At 41.9% G+C, this 17,299-nt stretch overlaps 1 protein-coding gene across 1 annotated transcript in view; it reads right to left on the reverse strand.

Annotated features, from left to right (window-relative positions):
* Positions 1-16,545, reverse strand: part of sema5a (sema domain, seven thrombospondin repeats (type 1 and type 1-like), transmembrane domain (TM) and short cytoplasmic domain, (semaphorin) 5A) — a 117,264-nt gene extending 100,719 nt beyond the window's left edge. The window contains exon 1 of the mRNA XM_035655538.1: positions 15,949-16,545. The gene's annotated coding sequence lies outside the window, so the exon portion shown is untranslated. The remainder of the gene's footprint in view (positions 1-15,948) is intronic.
* Positions 16,546-17,299: the final 754 nt, after the last annotated feature.

Below are 17,299 nucleotides of genomic sequence, written 5' to 3' on the forward strand. Positions count from 1 at the left end.
ACAGGAATCCATAACGTTTATATTATATGACGCTCTGTCATAGCAGCATGGAGGTAAGGGGGTGATGCATTTGAGAAGCTGCCACACGTTACAAGGACAGGAGGGGAGATATCAAACTTCTAAGGGAAATAGAAAATCGAGGCTCAAGCAGATTTTCTGCGGGTGTCATTATTGATGCTGATCCCTCGGCGCGTCACGCTACACTCTTACTAATCAGGTCTCACTATAATGTTTCTACACTGTCTCTTTCTCTGATCAATGACACTCTGCCCTCCTTTAAAAGCATGAAACTTCAGACACAAAGCGTGAACTGCACTGTTAATCCACTCCGCTGGTGAACTGCTAAATCATCAACATGCCATATTAGATGGACGGAAGGGTGGGAGAACTGTAAAGTAGGCAAAGATTAGATCACAGGTGTGCAGGGCAAGTAAACACACACAAACACACACATAAAGTGGCTTTGAGAAATTGCACAGCAATTATGATATAAATATGATAAATTACTGCTCAATCTTCACTTCCTGAATGTACTTTACAATGAATGCATTTTAATATGAACATACCTGGCATTTACTGTGAAATTAAGCTGTTTAACCGCCATTTGCAGTTAGCTAATCTTTGACTCTATACTACAGTTTTGCTAAAAGTACAATTTCAAAAAGTAACGATTTTATGACCAAAGCTTGATAAAGTAGAGCAAGAAAAGACTTAAGTAGCAACTAAAGTAAAAAGAACATTAAGAGACTACAGCAATGCTAGCTGCACTGTGAGGCTGTATTTAGGCACAGCATGTCTGAGCCAAATGCTAAAATCAACATGCTGGCATACTCACAATGACAATGCTAACAAGTTTAACAGCTATAATGTTTACTATATTAACCATCTTATTTTTAGTATGCAAATATTTGCCAGCACTAAACTCAAAGTAGGCCTACATTACTGGACTAATTGAGATGTTGACCTAAGGGTAAGGAGAGGTGACAAAGTGATTACAAGTCATCTTGAGGGGATCATGAATGTCAAAAAATTCCAGTCCACTTGAAAATGATTGAGATTTTTCAATAAAAGCCAACAATGTACTTTTGCAGAATTTACAGGCTGATATTATAAAGTGCTTTTGAACAATTGTTCAACAGCACACACACATACACACATGCAAAACAACAATGCTCTTTTCAGCTCATGTCATAACTGCCTTGTAGCGACAACACCGCCTTTAAAGACTCCATATGACAAACATTTGCGAATATTTGAGGATGTATCAGTCAGACAATTAATTGCAAGTCTTTGGGGTACGGTGCCACTGTGCCCCCGAAACACTGACAACACAAAAACAAGTTTCCTCTAATTGACCTAAATGAGCCATGTAACATATCGAAATCACTTTGATAATGTGTCATCACTTCCCTCAGAAAAACTGGAAGAGCGACAAGGAGTGGAGGCTACAAAGAGTGAGAAAACACATCCTGTCTGTCTGTGAGCCCAGAAAAAAATTGTGTGTGAGTGCACAAATACTGTCTGTCAGGACAAATCACATATCAAACGGACTTATAAAATTTTTTTGTCTGGGTAAAATTACAAAGATAGAATTATGAAAAACTCACTCCCTCTTGGTAAGAGGCGGGTGTGGATGGTCTATAATTGTTATAAGAATGCATGTGTCAGCAGGTATACAGTAGGAGAGCAGGTGTGTATGTGCAAACGCGCTGAGCGGCTTCAGGCTTCATGTTGGTGTTTAATGAGTTTTGTGGGGGAAACTCCAAGGTTTCCGGGATAAAAGTGCGGCACTGTAGTCTCTATTTGGGCCAGTATTAACTCTCTGAGCCTTCATGGCTGCAGGCTCCTCTACTAACTTGATTAGGCAGGAATGGGCCAGGTGCTTTGTGCCCTCTTCGCTGAAATGAAGGCTTGTGCAAGGACAAACTGACACGAACCCACATATGAGTACACAAAGGGACAAACACACCAGCAATCTTCGTCTTTCTTTATACCTTTCCTCCTTTTTTTCTTTCCTTTAATACATACATGCTGACACAACCCTTCCCAAAATGCCACCCGGGAAAAAAAACCAATACCAACTAATCAGCAGCAACAGTTCCATCTACCTCCTCGACAGATGAGGAGACACACAAGCCGGTATGGCATATGTCTATAGCTGTGACAGGTCTAATTTAAGCTCACAGCTAAATATACAGTACAGTGCAATGCTGCCCCTCTGAACCATGCAGTTTCATGACGCCTTTGATGGCTCAACATCAAAGCTGAATATCATCACTTTTAACTCCAATATATTAATTCACTTTCTATGTTTAGGTCCTGCCTCATATTGCTTCGGAGATGAAAAAGTTATCTTGCCCCCGCGATGCATATTCATGCAGCGTGCACACATTACAACACCTAAGAGTTTCAAGCCACGCAAGACTCCAAGCATGTCGGATTTTGGTCGACTGACCTGAATTTCCCAGAAATTATGGTGCGTATTAATTTGGAAATACCTTCCTGTGTCATTATGATAACAATTACAGGTTGTGGTTCTGGTTAATACCCCTTCATCGTTTTAAATCCCCAGGAGTCAGTCACAAGAATACTAGGCGTATTTAATGTGTGGTCTCCACTAGTGTTGATGCACCAGCCCCGGGGTCCATCTGGGCTTGATTGTAGACCAAGAACAGATGTTCCTGCCCGTATATGTGTGTTTGCATGGTTTCTTACCTTAATGCACGTGTGTGTTTGTGTGCACAGCTGTCTACCTGACCCAAATGTATCTATTACTGCTGAAATGCCTCTTTGTCAGTGTGAGCGTACCTGACCCACTTGTTTCTGTGTATATTTACATGCATGTTCTGCTGTGAGTGTGAGTTTGTATCTGTGCTTCCTTGTATTTATTTTTGTGTTATATGTTAGCACTTTTAAAGGTGTGGAGAACATAAGGTAGAGGAAGGTACGTGCCATGGAACGTGGAATTAGTGTTTCTTTTTTGTCTGCAAATGATTCCTCTACATCCCTGTAGAAACAGTGTGTGTTTTGTACAGCTGAAACAATCAGATAGATATGTGTTTTTCTGTGTTATACCATATTGAACTAACTATCTTTGGGTTTTGGACTCATGGTCAGATAAAAAAAGGAATTTATGAAGCCTTGTGCTCCTGGAAATTATAATCAAACCACCATTTTCTGACATTTTATGGTCAAAAGGCTAATTGAGAAATAATCAAGATAAGTATCAATAAAGAAAAGAATAATTTAAGCAATTCCAGTGTTTTTAATGTGTTGTGTGATTGACGTATGACGCTATTAAGAATTATGCTTCTCCGGGCTGCAAGAGGGCAAATGCAGGTGTTCCATTTATACTTGTTGTGGGTATAGCGTATTGTGTGTCCACTCAGAAACAGACTCACATTCAGCGAAACAGATTGTAAACAAAATGTAGAAGAAATCAGAAAACAGAAATCATCTACACAAAATGAAACAAACGTGAAAGATTTATATTTATCATCTTAAACAGACGGAACAACGACAAGAGGGGCCACTTCAAGAGGAATCTATTTTCTTGTGATCTGCTTGAAGATCACTTGGTGCAGTTCTATGGTGAAATATACTCCCAAACTCTGAAAGAGAAAACTTCTTGACAGGATTATTATAATGACGCTTTTTTAAATCTTCTGAGCCTTATTCATTCAATGTGAACATGAGTTACAGATTAGCTGCAACTTATTAGCTGCAAGTATTTAAGGCAGATCTGCTTATTTCTGTGTTTACCCTCATATAACACTACACATTCCCAATTGTAATTGTTTTTGTATTGAAATATTAGCAGTCAGGCTGAAGTCCTGTGGTATTATAACAGTGCAAATATGTCAGAAAACCAAAGGTGCATTATCACACAGTTACAATGACTTGTGTTGTTCCGATGCGAGCAGTCAGTGGACAAAATCAGAACAAATTTAAGTGTCTACGTGCGTAACGATGCCTTATAACTGTGCCACGGTTAGCGCTCCAGCTGAACACTCCGGCGAGTTCGTCTGGTTGCTTGCATATATTATACTTGCCTCGTATACTATTTTCATTCAAGTGAGCATATGTGAAAATGTGCATACACACACACACACGCACGTCCATGAATATGAGAATGCATGAGAGTGAATGTATTTCTATGTCTGCCAGTGAATTCTTGGAGGCACTTGGCTGTCTGGGGGGACTGAAACGCGATGAAGTAACGGCTTTCAGGCTCACACTGACCTGCTCTTCAAAACGTGACGGGAGAGGAGCAAAAGACTGCGAGAGGGTGAAGAGGCGAGAAAGTCGTTTAGGGTCACTTGAGGTAGATTACTGGAGAGAGGCCGGAAATAATGAGAGGAATAAAGGTACAAAGGATGAAGGAGATGCAGGACAGGATGAAGAGTAGAGGTTGGGTGAGATGAAATGAAGGGACGAGTTTGGATGGAGGGAAGAGGAGAGGGGTGTTAAAGAGGTTAGGCAGGAACAAAAGGAGCGGTGAGTGAGCAGGAGAATGGAGAGGATTAATAGAAGATGAGTTTAGATGGAAAGAAAGAAGGAGTTTAGAGGCACTCCAGAGAAGGGAAAAGAAGGGCTGTGAAAGTGTGGCTTTGCTACATAGAGAGCCTGGGCTCTCCATGAATAACACACACCACATGCCATAAAACTGCAATTCCTCACATCTCTCCAGTCTGGTGTGTGTGTGTCATGTGTCAGGAGTGCGGTCCCGCAGAGGTAATTGAATCAGGACATGAAAACAACAGGGGAACAGACTCGGGGTGAGGTGGTCAGGCACAGCTGGAAAAGCAACAGTTCCCCCTTGTTTTAAACTAAAGGGAAAGGAAACAGCGGTATTCAGAGTATCTGGGACTGTGGCGTCTAGAGAGCTGACTCTACATGGCCTTTCACAGAAGCCACAGCTCCAGGTGCAACACAGTGCAGGTCTGTTTAACATCCAATTCTATTCCAATTCCCCATGTCTTTTATTTATTTAGACCACCTCTAACCCACGTGTCTCTGTTTCCAACACTCTTTTTCTTTTATTTTTCTGTAAGCTGCAATCATATTGTCCATTGTGGTGTGAAATGACAGAACGGGTTGAAAATTGATTTAAAGACACCCCTGACAAGGAAAGGAAGACTGAAATAAACCAGTTTATACAGGAAAATACTTTTAACAGCCTGTACACTTTTACAGGCTAGAAAATGTTGTGGGGGAAGAAACCAAAATTGGGTGAGAGGGAGCTTAAAGTGCTCTGTTTGCAATGTGTTTTTTTTTTTCATCCGGGCTCATCAAGCAAACTACTGCTACTGTAAAGGGGAAATTGCCTGTAAAAACGTCCTCTCTGCTACCTCATCCCTTGAACCAGAGAAAATCTGGAAGTGAAGGTTCATTGTGGGAGCAGCTTGTAAATAAACATAAACACTAGGTGTAAACGAGCCTAACAGGAGTGAAAAAAAAAAATATATAAAGAGGGTGGGTTAGTCGTCTCTACAGCTGGCCCAGACTGTTAATGTCTGCACTTTTTCTATTAGACGGGACCCCCTGGCTGCCTCATACAATTATGTTATTCTTCTGGGGCTGTGAGTGTGGGTGTCTGCATTGTGAGACTGTGTCTGGAGGTGATAAAACAGCAGAAAGCACATAAATAATGACTTAATGATCCCCTCCACCCTTTGCTATAATGATGACGATGGAGTTTTCCAAGTCGGGGGCGCTGGTGGGGGCCGGGTGGCCTAATCCACATGTGGCCTCCAGGTGCGCTCAACTCCATCGCTGTTATTTCTTAACCTCCCAGCTCGCAAAGGCCACTTTTTACTTTGTCCGTCTTTTTAAAATCCCACCACCACTGTACATCCATCTATGAATTTATTCTTCCCTGTGAGAGCATTCATCTTGTTGCAATTGCAGAAATATGTATCTAATACGTGCAAAGGCTTTCTGTTCTCAAGAGGATGATGCGGCCGGATGATCTGCATTAATCAACCCGTCAAAGTGCATTCTTCTGTATATACGGGGAGTGTATGAAAGTGGTAAATGTCTGTGTGCCTTAGAAACAGAAGACAGACACAAAAAGAAGAGAGGAACAGGTAATTTTGAGTGACACAATGTGTGGGACCAGACGCAGAATCAGACATGCAGCTAAATTATAGTCCAGCCACTGAGGCAGAAAGAACAGTGTGATTTGCGTAATTGTTTCTTTAGGTACATTCTGCTGCCACTGCTTTACAACAATAGAAGTAAACCATGTGACTGTACACTGCAATTAACATCAGTTACCTCCTTCACAGTAATCATGCTCTGTAGCTAAATGTGGACGCAGATGATTTGTGTTAGACACATTTTAGCCTCTTCTGCTTAAGGTACTTTTAATTATTTTGCAGCTCCTTAAAAGTTGCAAATTCGACTCAGGAGTCTGAAGTCTCAATATCATTGATTCGCACTGCGAGCAAGGAAAAAGGATGACTGAGAAGCACTAAAGAGTGAGAATTAAAGATGAAAAAAAGATGATGACTGTAACCTGCCAATTACTATAATTGCTTCAGCTGAAAAACTGATGAACTCTGGATATCTGAGAGGGTGAGAAATCACACATGGGTGCCTGCACGTGTGCTCAAATGCAATTACTAAAAAATCTTCTCAAGAGCAGGCTAAGAAGAAAACATATATTTGCAATGGGAAAGTGTTAATTATGATATGATATGGGGCCCNNGGGGGGGGGGGAGGCAGCGTGGATGTGGGGCTCCGCAGATGACAATGACAGGTTACAGTGGGTCTCATTGTGTGCAGAGAAACCAGTCACCGCCTGTGGGTGTTTGGCCTGTTCCGGGAAGCTGGAAAACCACGGTTGTTTCTTGCCTATTAACACACAACACTGGCCATAAAACTGAACATGAGTGTGGTAAGTGTCCTTGAGAAAGTTTCTTTCTGCATCCCTCCCAGATCCAGCTGACACTGCACTCTGACCTTCCCGTATCAGAGGGAGGGCGAACAAAAAGATTATATCCCTCTGGGGATGAAATAAGTATTGTATTAATATTATGGTTTTCAGTACAGAGTGAGAAGGTGGATGGGAGCTGTAATGGGCATGAAACATAGGAAACAACATCCCTTTTTCTTAAAGAACAATTCAGAATGGTTTGTAGATCTCTAGCTACAAATTTCAACTTTTGTAACACCAGCAGAGGCATTAAAAACTATACTATCTTTACTCACACAATTACCTATCAGGCAGCTTGATGGTTTCTAGCAACAGTTTCCTCTTCACATTGGGTAATATAACTCCTTTTTGTGTGCTTTTCTAAAGTCAATAAAAAGACGTCGACCCTGCAGGAAAGAATCCCCTTTTGCCCTTAACTGCTGCAGAGAAGGGAGTACTTTTCTACCCAGAAAGCCTTTGGGGAGCAGCGTGGAGCACAAAATAGATCAGGATGCTACGGGGCCCTTGCTTCAGAAGGGCAGAGGTCTATTTTTAATGACAACAAGAGCACTGCAACAAAGTGTTGTGGTAGGGCAAGTCCAGTGGAAATGTATCCTCTGCGTAGGAGTTCCTCCCTTGCTGCGCCTGTCTTAAGACTTCTGCAACAGCTTAAGTGAAAAACAACTGCGAAGCTTTCCTGCAACAAAATCCATTTTATCATTCATTTATAATGATTTGACTGAGCTGATCTGGGCTTATCCTTATTTAGGGAAAACCAGGCAATTAAGCAGTAAATGAGTGTGTGTTTCCACGCTGTGGACTGTGCACCTTCCATGCACACCTATAGGCATATATCTCTTTGAAAGGGCAGCAGTGAAGTCAGGGTCAGGGTTGGGGTCGGGTTTGGTCAAGCTGAGGTCAACCAGCGGGGTCTCTGAGAAAGTGAAACCAGAGCCTTTCCTTTCAGTCACCCTGAGTTACCCTGCAGACCCTCCAGAGGCCTGACACATGCATCTGAAAGCAGAGCTGCATGTGAAACAAACAGCAGAACTATTAATATGCTTCATAATTGCACACTGGGATATTTTTGTTATCTCTAGTTTGCTTATTCTTGGTGATTTATTTATTGGTGTCATCTTTCTGTCTATGTGACAACCTCTTTCTCCGTCAAACCTCTGTCTACATTATACGACGCTGCCGGGCTGTGTGGTTTTAGCCACTTTCAGGTTCGGATTTGTATTTGAGTCGTCTCTTTTGTATGCCAGACAGAGCGACGGAAAAAACCCCAAAACAACACATCTCATCCCAGAGAATCTTGAAACAATCCACTTCAGTCTCAACAGGGCAGAAGAAGCACAGGCAGAGAGTCAGCACAACTCTTGAACGTAACCCACTTCTCGGGAGAATTCAGTAACACAATAGAGCCAGAGCAGGAGAAAAGAAACATTATCTTTTTTTTTTCATGAACAGCATAATCAGACCAGTGTATTAGCCAACCAACACTGTGAATGGAAAAAAGGACACTCCCGACAACACCTCTAGAATTACTTCATTGTCTTTTACAGCAACTGATATCCTTATCGCTGAAGCCCAGCACCTGGCTAGACTTTTAATAGACTTAATGTTCCATAACAAAATATCACTTGAAACCAAACTCCCACTTGTGTACAATAGTATTCAACTCCAAATGACCACTTCCTCTTTTGTGCAAAGGGCTTACAAAAATCAAAGTCAAGTCAGCTTAGCGTGCTGCATGTGCGCAATCAACAAAATAAGGCGTTTACAGCTTTCAGCCAGGTTTCTAACTGAGGGTTCATTCTTCCCGATGGTTTATTCAAGGAAGAATAAAATGTTATTCAGAAGGAATAATACGTGGTTTGTTATTCACTACTGTTGGTTAAGATCAGACCACACATCCTCAGTGTGGTTTCACCTTCAGAACTGAGGCAGCATTGTGTCTGCGCCGTGGTAGACTACACACTCACATTCATGCCCGACACAGTAAAGGACATGACTCATGAGAGTCTCATGTCTGGAGTGTTTGCAGGCAAGGATTTGGGAAACAATACAGTAGGGGTTTGTGTGAAGGAGAACTTCACCACCAAGCTGTGTTTTCTTACTAATTTCTCAGTTTTTACATCGATTTAAACGTACGTTTGTTTTGTTTCACTCACAGAATAGGGTCAGGGGTCCTTCAACTAAAGAAGTAAGCTGCATTATTAATGCGGTAGCCCTACTTCAAATCACATTCAGTTTCCTTGATAGAGACGGATCGATACTTTATGATGAATAATGTTTTATTTCCACCTCTGCTTTTTTTGATTTATGTTCAGTTCTTGCATATTTTAAGGAGAATATTAACTGTGAATTCATTTTTACATGAAAAATACGCTGAGGAGGCGGAAGTGTTCTTTATTCACCCTGTGCCAGCAGACCTTCTCTCAACTACCTCCTGCAATAAAGGTGGGCAATGCAGTGGTGGGAGAAGCTCTTAGATCCTTTACTTAAGTTAAAGCACCAATACAGCAAAGTAAAATACTCCATTACAAGTAAAAGTCCTGTACTCAAAATCCTACTTAAAGATCCCCTCCAGACATGTATTAAGACATACATACAAATAGTTTTCTGGGAACAATAATGTGAGCCTGATATGTTTTTTTTTTACCAGAAATATACTTGAAAAGGCATCTACTCTTTCTACCTCATTACATAATTACAAATTTATTACAGAATCTATGAATTTGCATTTCCCTTTCCTACAAAATATGTCTCCTACTTCACTTCAAGTCCATTCTCAGTGTATGTACTGTTGACTTTCTAGATCACACTTGTATAAGTTGAAGCAGAAGATAAATCTGAGGAGTTATGGAGGTTTTTTGGACTATTCTCTAATCTTTGCCTCTTTGTGAAGTATTGGATAATTCTACCTCTTAGTGGCTCCACCAGATATTCAAATGAAACCATATGAGAAGTTTAGAAGAGAAGTTTAGAGAAAAAAAGTTCTCTCATAAGCACATCATATGTTTAAAAAAAGTAAAATCTTGGTAGTAACTGTCAAATAAATGTAGAGGAGTGGAAAGTATATTCGCTCTGAAGTGTAGTGCAGTAGACGTATAAAGTAGCATTAAAAGGAAAAACTGGAGTATAGTACAAGTGTTTCAAACTTTAAATGTACTTAGTTACTTTCCACCACTGGATGTAACCTGTGAGATCCAGGGCAAAAAGAAGTCTCCAAATAGTGGAGCTTTGGTGGCAACAACATTTGAATTTGAGTGTGTTGACAAAGAGGACACTTTTTGAAGAGAGATTCTAGTGAGTACACTAAAAAACCAAAGCTGTAAAGATGTGGGGATTTTTGAAGATTTTGAAATGAAACTTTGAGACATGTCCCCTTCATCCCCATGCGGAAAGTCCGCCTTTACTTCCTTTTCTCTTCCTTCATCTTGTTTTCCTCTTTTCTGTCAGTTCCCCTCTCCTGTTTCCCCCCTCCTCTTGCTGCCCACTTTTCTCTTTCTTGTCTTGTCCCGTCCTGTCTGTCTTTCTGTCCGTCCCTCTCTGAGGACCTCGAGCACTGACAGACGAATCCAGCAGACGGATGCATCCGGGGGACCGACTAGACCGCTGCCTCTTGAGAGAGACACTCCTCCCTGTATATTTAACAATCTCCCTCCGAACCCGCCCGGCCTGCCCATCTGCACATCAATCCTTGTGTCACCCTTTTCTATCTCGACATAATTCCTCTTCCTTTTTCTTTTGCCCTTTTCTTTCCCCACTCAAAAAAGCAGGCGCCTCTCCTCTTTGTCTGGGAAACTTAAGTTCTAATCTCTTCACCTCTATCTGCGCCGTCCAATCTCCCTTTTCTCTCTTTATATCTCTCCTCTAATCTCCCTCTGTATCTCTCTTCCGCTCCCATTTTTCCTGCGTGGCCAAACTACAAGTAGTGGGACGCTTTATCTTTTAGATGTTATCGCAAACTTTTCATATGAGGTCGGATAAAAAGAATATAGAACGCCATTCATCTGCTGGGGGAAGCAACTTGAACATTTTTGTATTTTTTTTTCGAGGATATTGCTCTGATTAGCCCTTCGTAATGATTTCAAAGTAGAGATAAATGTTTTCATTTGCTGAAGATTAAAGGATTTTCTGTATTTATATCCTCTCACTGATCAAATTAGAGCTTCTCTGGTTGTTTGCAGTGGTGCAATAGATGAAGCTCAGATAGTTCTAAACACATCACATCAAAACAGCTTCTTATCGTATAATGATATGCTCTATAAAGATAAGACGCCGCGATGAAGGTCCCATGAGGAGTAAAAAAACTCGAACCCACGAAAGACTTCAGCTGCATCACCTCCTGCTGATGGGAAAAACATATGGACAACAAAACAACTACACAAAGCACATATGCACCTGCTTTAGTAATAGGTGCAGGTTGCTAATTTAACTGTGACTATACATAGCGACGAGTGTCAAAGTCTCACAGGAGGCAGTCCAGTTTCTGCTATCACCTCAGAGGTGCAAGCTGCAGCCTGAAAGGAGAAGAAGCTCCTGTAAAAGAGAAATATACGGGCTGAGCGCTCACTATCAAATGATCCTCTCATTCATGCTTCAAAGTCATTCATCATCCAGAGAAGTACAGCTGGGTGACGGCCCAGAGAGGGGGGGAGTGTGTTTCTCTGTGTGTGTTTGGTGACAACTCATGACTCATTTCACCCTTCAAATGGCCCTGTGGCGCTTAATCAGTCAATAAACAAAGACTAGCAAAGCCTCTTCACTCTTTTTTCCCTCTATCTCTCTTTTTCTTTTCTTTTTTTACCTTTTTTTCCCCTAACTCATTACACCTTGTCACACACTCTCCGCTGTCTTCCCCCCTCAACCGCAAGTGCGAAAAGCAAAGTACAACAAACTCCAAACTTAAATGAGTTTACAATAATCGCTTCTCCTGTTGTCACAGAAGTTTGGATCCATCTCTGTTTAACCTTTCAAACATCCTCTTGGCTTGATCCCCAGCGAAAAAAAGAGGCTTTGGGGATTATTTAATCGTGACCCAAATAGAGTCTCCCTCTTCTACCCGTACTGGCATGGTGGTTAAAAGACACATTCCTCTGCGATTTGAGTGGGGTTGTAGCGGAGAGAGAGGGACAGGGCTAATGTAGTGTAACAGTGTTGGCGAGTGACGGCTGCTTCAGCGGCGCTAATTCCCTTTGACGTGTGGACATGAAACTGGATGTTTTACTCAAACCACAGACATTCACTCTTGGATCTGAGCAGCAAAAAAATAATAGTGCATCCCGGATCACATAACGCTTGCCTGTGCTTCCGTGCCGCACTGTGAAGTAAAATTATTTCCTACACCTGCCCCTGTGCTGTTTCTGCTGTTTAGCATGCAGTGTGAAATTATCATAGCTTCCCCCTGCCTGTTTAACAAGGATCTGTCCCATCAGAGAACTGTGTTTGTGCCTACACACAATCCCCACATCCACTTTTTATCACTTCATTTGCAGCTCTTTGCACAAATTCCAGCTGTGCAGCATTATGGTATAATATTCCTGGCAGAAAAACATAGTCACAATGAAGGTTTGGAAATAATTGAACCACGGCAGTTTTTTTTACCCACCAAACCTTTCAGAGCTGACCTTGACTGAAAGAGATGTAACTCCACTCTATCTGTGCGACAGCGACGTAGCCGCCATGCAGACTTTTGTCACCAGATGCTATGGGGCATTGTGCATCTCACATGATAGCTTCCTCACAATCTCTATGGCAACCGTGGTGACTCTTTGGCCTTTAAAGAGCAGAAGTGGCTTGGATGATAAACTTTCATTTTGCCAATGTTTTCTTTTTGTGACAGACGCGCACACTCAAATCCCCTGCAAGAAACCTTGGAGTAGCCATAGCAACATCTCACTACTTAACTGAGAATAGCAGAAGAGAAAAAACTGTTTGCTTGCACCGTGGCAACTTTTTGTTATGTAGAGACAGGTCAGAAATGTATCTGAGAGTGCTGCAGCTGGCACAAATAAGCACTAAAAATGAACATAAATATTTTGAATCGGTGTCCTCGAACATGTGGGATGATGCTCTGCAGCTACTACAGTCTTGAAATCAGAAGTGGCAGGAAGAACAAGGGTGGGATGAGATATTGGCAAAGTGGTTGTGATGTATAAATAGTCTGTGGTAGTAAAAGGACAAAGCAAAGCAGGGAAGAACAGCAAACCACTTCAACTATTGTTAAAGCCTCCAAGTTTACTTGCATAAGAGCAATAAACCATCCGCTGACGAGAGTTGGTAAAATCGGGGGCTTCCATGCAATTCACAGCCAATAAAGCCGGATCTTTTGTGAGGCTGTGTGTACAGGGACAAACTATCTGTAAGCCCCATCTTGTTGTTGTCAGATAAATAAGTAACCAAAGGGCCTTAAAGAGCACTGAGGGGCCAGAGGGTAATGGCTGTTTAGTTTACACGTGCATGATAATGCCTTTCACTTTCACTCCCAACAGGGCTCGACCCCCGAGGGGATGCCGAATCACAAAGGTCGACGACAATGGGCTTGTCATTCAATGGGTTTCCGTGGCGACCACACAGCCCGCTGAGGCCACCAGGGTCATTTTCATCATGGAATTCTCCTGGCTGGGACTAATTGCTGTGTTTGTGCTGGTGTTCTGTGTCAGTGCTCGGGCAAATTCCCAACACAGCGCAAATATCAATCATGCTAATCATACGCTGCTTTTCACTAGGCGCTGGAATGTGTGGCTGGTTTCCATACTCTGTGTATCTGCTGCTCATTCCATCTGTTGTGTTCTGTTCGGAGCAGGAGTGCACGTGTTAATGTCGTTTAGGGCTGGAACTAATCATTATTTACTATGAACGAAAAAAAACCTAGCAAATATTCACATCTGAGGAACTAAAACCATAAAAAGCCAGAACGATAAAATATCACTATTAATCAGACAGAAGGTGACATATTCAAATGTGTCTGAACAACAGTCCAAAAACTAAAGATATTTGATTTATAGAGGTTTAAAACAGAGAAATACATCAAATCCTCACCATAGATAAGCTGCAATCAGACAATATACAGTGTTTTTAGCTTAAGAAATGTCATTATCAAAATAGTTTCAAAATTGATTAGTCGACAAGTACAATAATGATGTGAATCACTGAAACTCTGATGTTGTTTTTCCTCCATGCGGTGTTTCTCTAGCACTTCAGCTGCAATATAAACTGGCAATTTTAGCCAACAGGCATCATGTCACATGATTTCTTGATTCAGCACTTTCACATCATCTCTCTCTCTCTCACTCTCTGGTTTTTGTATTTCTTTTTCATCTCCCTTTTCCTGGGGGGATTTTAGCATCCGACGTCTAATAAAGGCTTGGACGCTGTGAGTCCAAAGTAATTCTACCATCTGGATGAGGGTCCCTTTCCCTATTGGTAAGCACAGTGTGACAGGACGGATGAGCCACAGCATCCTCATGGGTCTGAGGCCATAAGATCAGAGGAGGCCGACTATGTTTATCAGAACTGCAGCTTTCAAGTCCAAAGCACGACCAAAACAAGCACAGACCTGTATGAATACCAATGCTCGGTGCTTTACACTCCGGACACAACATCTAAGGTAAAATTTGCATGTTTTCTAAAAAGGTGCTGGCCCCGGGCTTAAGGAGACACTGGCAAAAAAGTGACTAAGTTAACAATTATGTATGGTTAATCGTACACTAATCAGCATGATCAGTGTTGGGGATTAGCATTCATCTAAACCTGCTGCAGGGCCGGCAAGAGCCATGGACAGAGTAGTAGAATTCATGTAGTAACTGAAGCACATATATTATTACTCCTTCACAACACCAAACAGAGCTTTACCATTGTATATTTAATCTTCTTGAATGCGCTCACTGACAAATACTACATTGGCACCTTTTGTCAGGAAGGCTTTTGTAGAAGAGACATTCATGGTTTAATTTGGAATTAGTTGTATTTAAGAAAAGTTCAATGAAGCTATTATGCTACTTATAAACTAACTTTCATGATAGTTTTACAAAAGGGATAGGTAGAAGCGCCCAAGGACTCAGCACTGTAACACTATCATTGTGTGGGAAGCCTGAAGTTTGAGGTGTATGGCTGGAAGGTTTTAAAAACCTCAACAAAGGGATGTAAACAATAAAAGAAACCTGGCACATCTATAGTCTCTTTCAATAAATGCAAAATACAAGTATTACACTGTACACAATCAGCATGTCTCATAGAGGTCACGCATTCTGCTCACCTCCTCTGTGCATTCAAAACTTCACTTGACCAAAAGCAAATAGAACATTTTTAGACTAAGCTACACATGGCAGCAAATACAGTTTTAAACATATAAAAAGCAGGGACAAAAGATCCACAACCACTAACAAAACACTATATAAGACAAGTTACAATGTAACAAGTGTTTGTGTGCATTTGTGCTTTCCAGGCACTGATATTTTCAGGACTAGTGCACATTTTTTTTTTCTTTTTTTTTTTTATACTACTTTCTTTCTTTTTTTAATCAATCAAAATATTTTATTAACTCAGGCACTTGCAGCTGTGAATGCATGCTACTGGAACTATTGGCCATGATGCCAGACCCTAATCAATTGCCATAAGATATTGAAAGTGGAAAGGAATTTCGCAGAATATAAAGATTTGTTGAAAGCTCTCAGGGACCTGGTGATGGTTGCACTCTGCCAGCACCACCAAGCGGCCCGACATCGCAAAGCAAAATGCAAAACTTCTAAAACTGATTATTTACCTGCTGGGGGTTTCAGATTTGTGCATTAGTGTGCGGTTCCTTTCAAATGATGCCATTTTCTCATTCTGCAACATACTTCAACCTATTTTAACTTGTGATATGACTGCGAAATATGTGACAAGCAGTAAAAGTCATGGGGTTATTTCCAGGGAGAAAACAAATATCTCGCGTTTGGAAACGGAATGTCTGCAGCCTGTGACATATCTAAATAATAAAAGCTGCAGCACAATCCACAACAGAAAATATTTCGTCTTACCAAGTGAGGTGCCCAACTCCCGTTCATCTAGTAGGAAGCGAAGCTGCGTGTCTTGTCCCGGTGAGAACAGTGATATGGAGAAAACAAAATAACAAAGATGCGCTGAAGATGATATATCCTCAGTTCTGCTGTGTCACTTGACAGAAAATCGACCTCGGTACAAAAAAAACTCCTTCTCTCTCTGCAGAGATTCCTCTGTGCTCTCTCTCGTCCCTCCGGAGCGCTGCGTGCTATTTCTGCCCCACAGAGAAGCGCTCTGTGCCGGTGGCTCCGCGGCGCACGGTTTGTAATCGGACACCGCTCTGTCGCGCTGCGCCACAAACAATGTGCCTCCGCTTTTGGGAGGGGGGACCGGGTTGCCGGGAAAAAAAAGAAAAACCCAACCCCAAAAACAAAACTGTCCTTCAACTGAGACACAAAGAGCGTGCGCACGAATAGCCAAGCGGAATGGACGTGGTCAATGTGTCCAATGCTGCTCTCGGTCACAGCTGCGCATCTCTTGAGCAGGGGTTTTGATGGCTGAGGAGTGCGCCCCCACTTTGCGCGTCCAGTCCAGCAGCGAGGAGAGACGTGGCAGCGGTGCACAGCTGTCCTGCAGGTGGAGGAGAGGAATACAGCCCGCTAACCGCTGGAGCTACAAGTGGGATGAGTGAGATTTGGACAGGTTTTTGAGCTATTTTGACATCTTCCCACCCTCAATGCAATATGGCGCTCCAACAGTTAAATTCTCCTGTGGTTTGTCTCTGCCAGGGAGGTCAGAGGTCAATACCAACCTCAGAAAACCACCCACCTATTGAGTATTTCTTTTTTGCAAGTAATTCTGGGAGTCTTAAGCTACATTTTGATGTTTAGCCCTTGTTATAGACATTAAAACCCCCATATTTTACATTTTAGTCGTTTCACCTGCAGAATCTTCAAAACTGTGCTCTCTGTAAGGATTCAGATTCAAGGACACTTAAGCAGATGAGCTTACTGAAAGTGGGGCTTGAACCCTCTCATGCATATCTGTAACCCCTGGCATCCAGCTGTCAAAGACTTTTAATAGAGAAAATAAGCAGTAAAGAAAGGTTCATTGTTCAATTCATCTCTTTTTTGAAAAACAGCAAACTGATCTTATTTAGAAAGTAAATATGTCATGTCTCATCTGAGTGTGTGTATGTATGAGTGTGTGTGTGTGTGTGTGTGAAAGAGAGAGAGAAGAGGGGGAGCGAGATAGAGAGTGGAAGCCCTACGTTTCTGTGCCTTTGTGTGTTTTAATAGTGACATCCCCAGTTCAATTACCTATTTATCCCCCGGTGAATGAACGCAGCCTCTATCAAGCTCCAACAGTCCAAAGAGTGTCGTACACAGC

This window comes from Morone saxatilis, unplaced genomic scaffold (genome assembly GCF_004916995.1).
Source record: "Morone saxatilis isolate NCDOM2014 unplaced genomic scaffold, NCSU_SB_2.0 Contig0, whole genome shotgun sequence".
Lineage (NCBI taxonomy): Eukaryota > Metazoa > Chordata > Actinopteri > Moronidae > Morone > Morone saxatilis.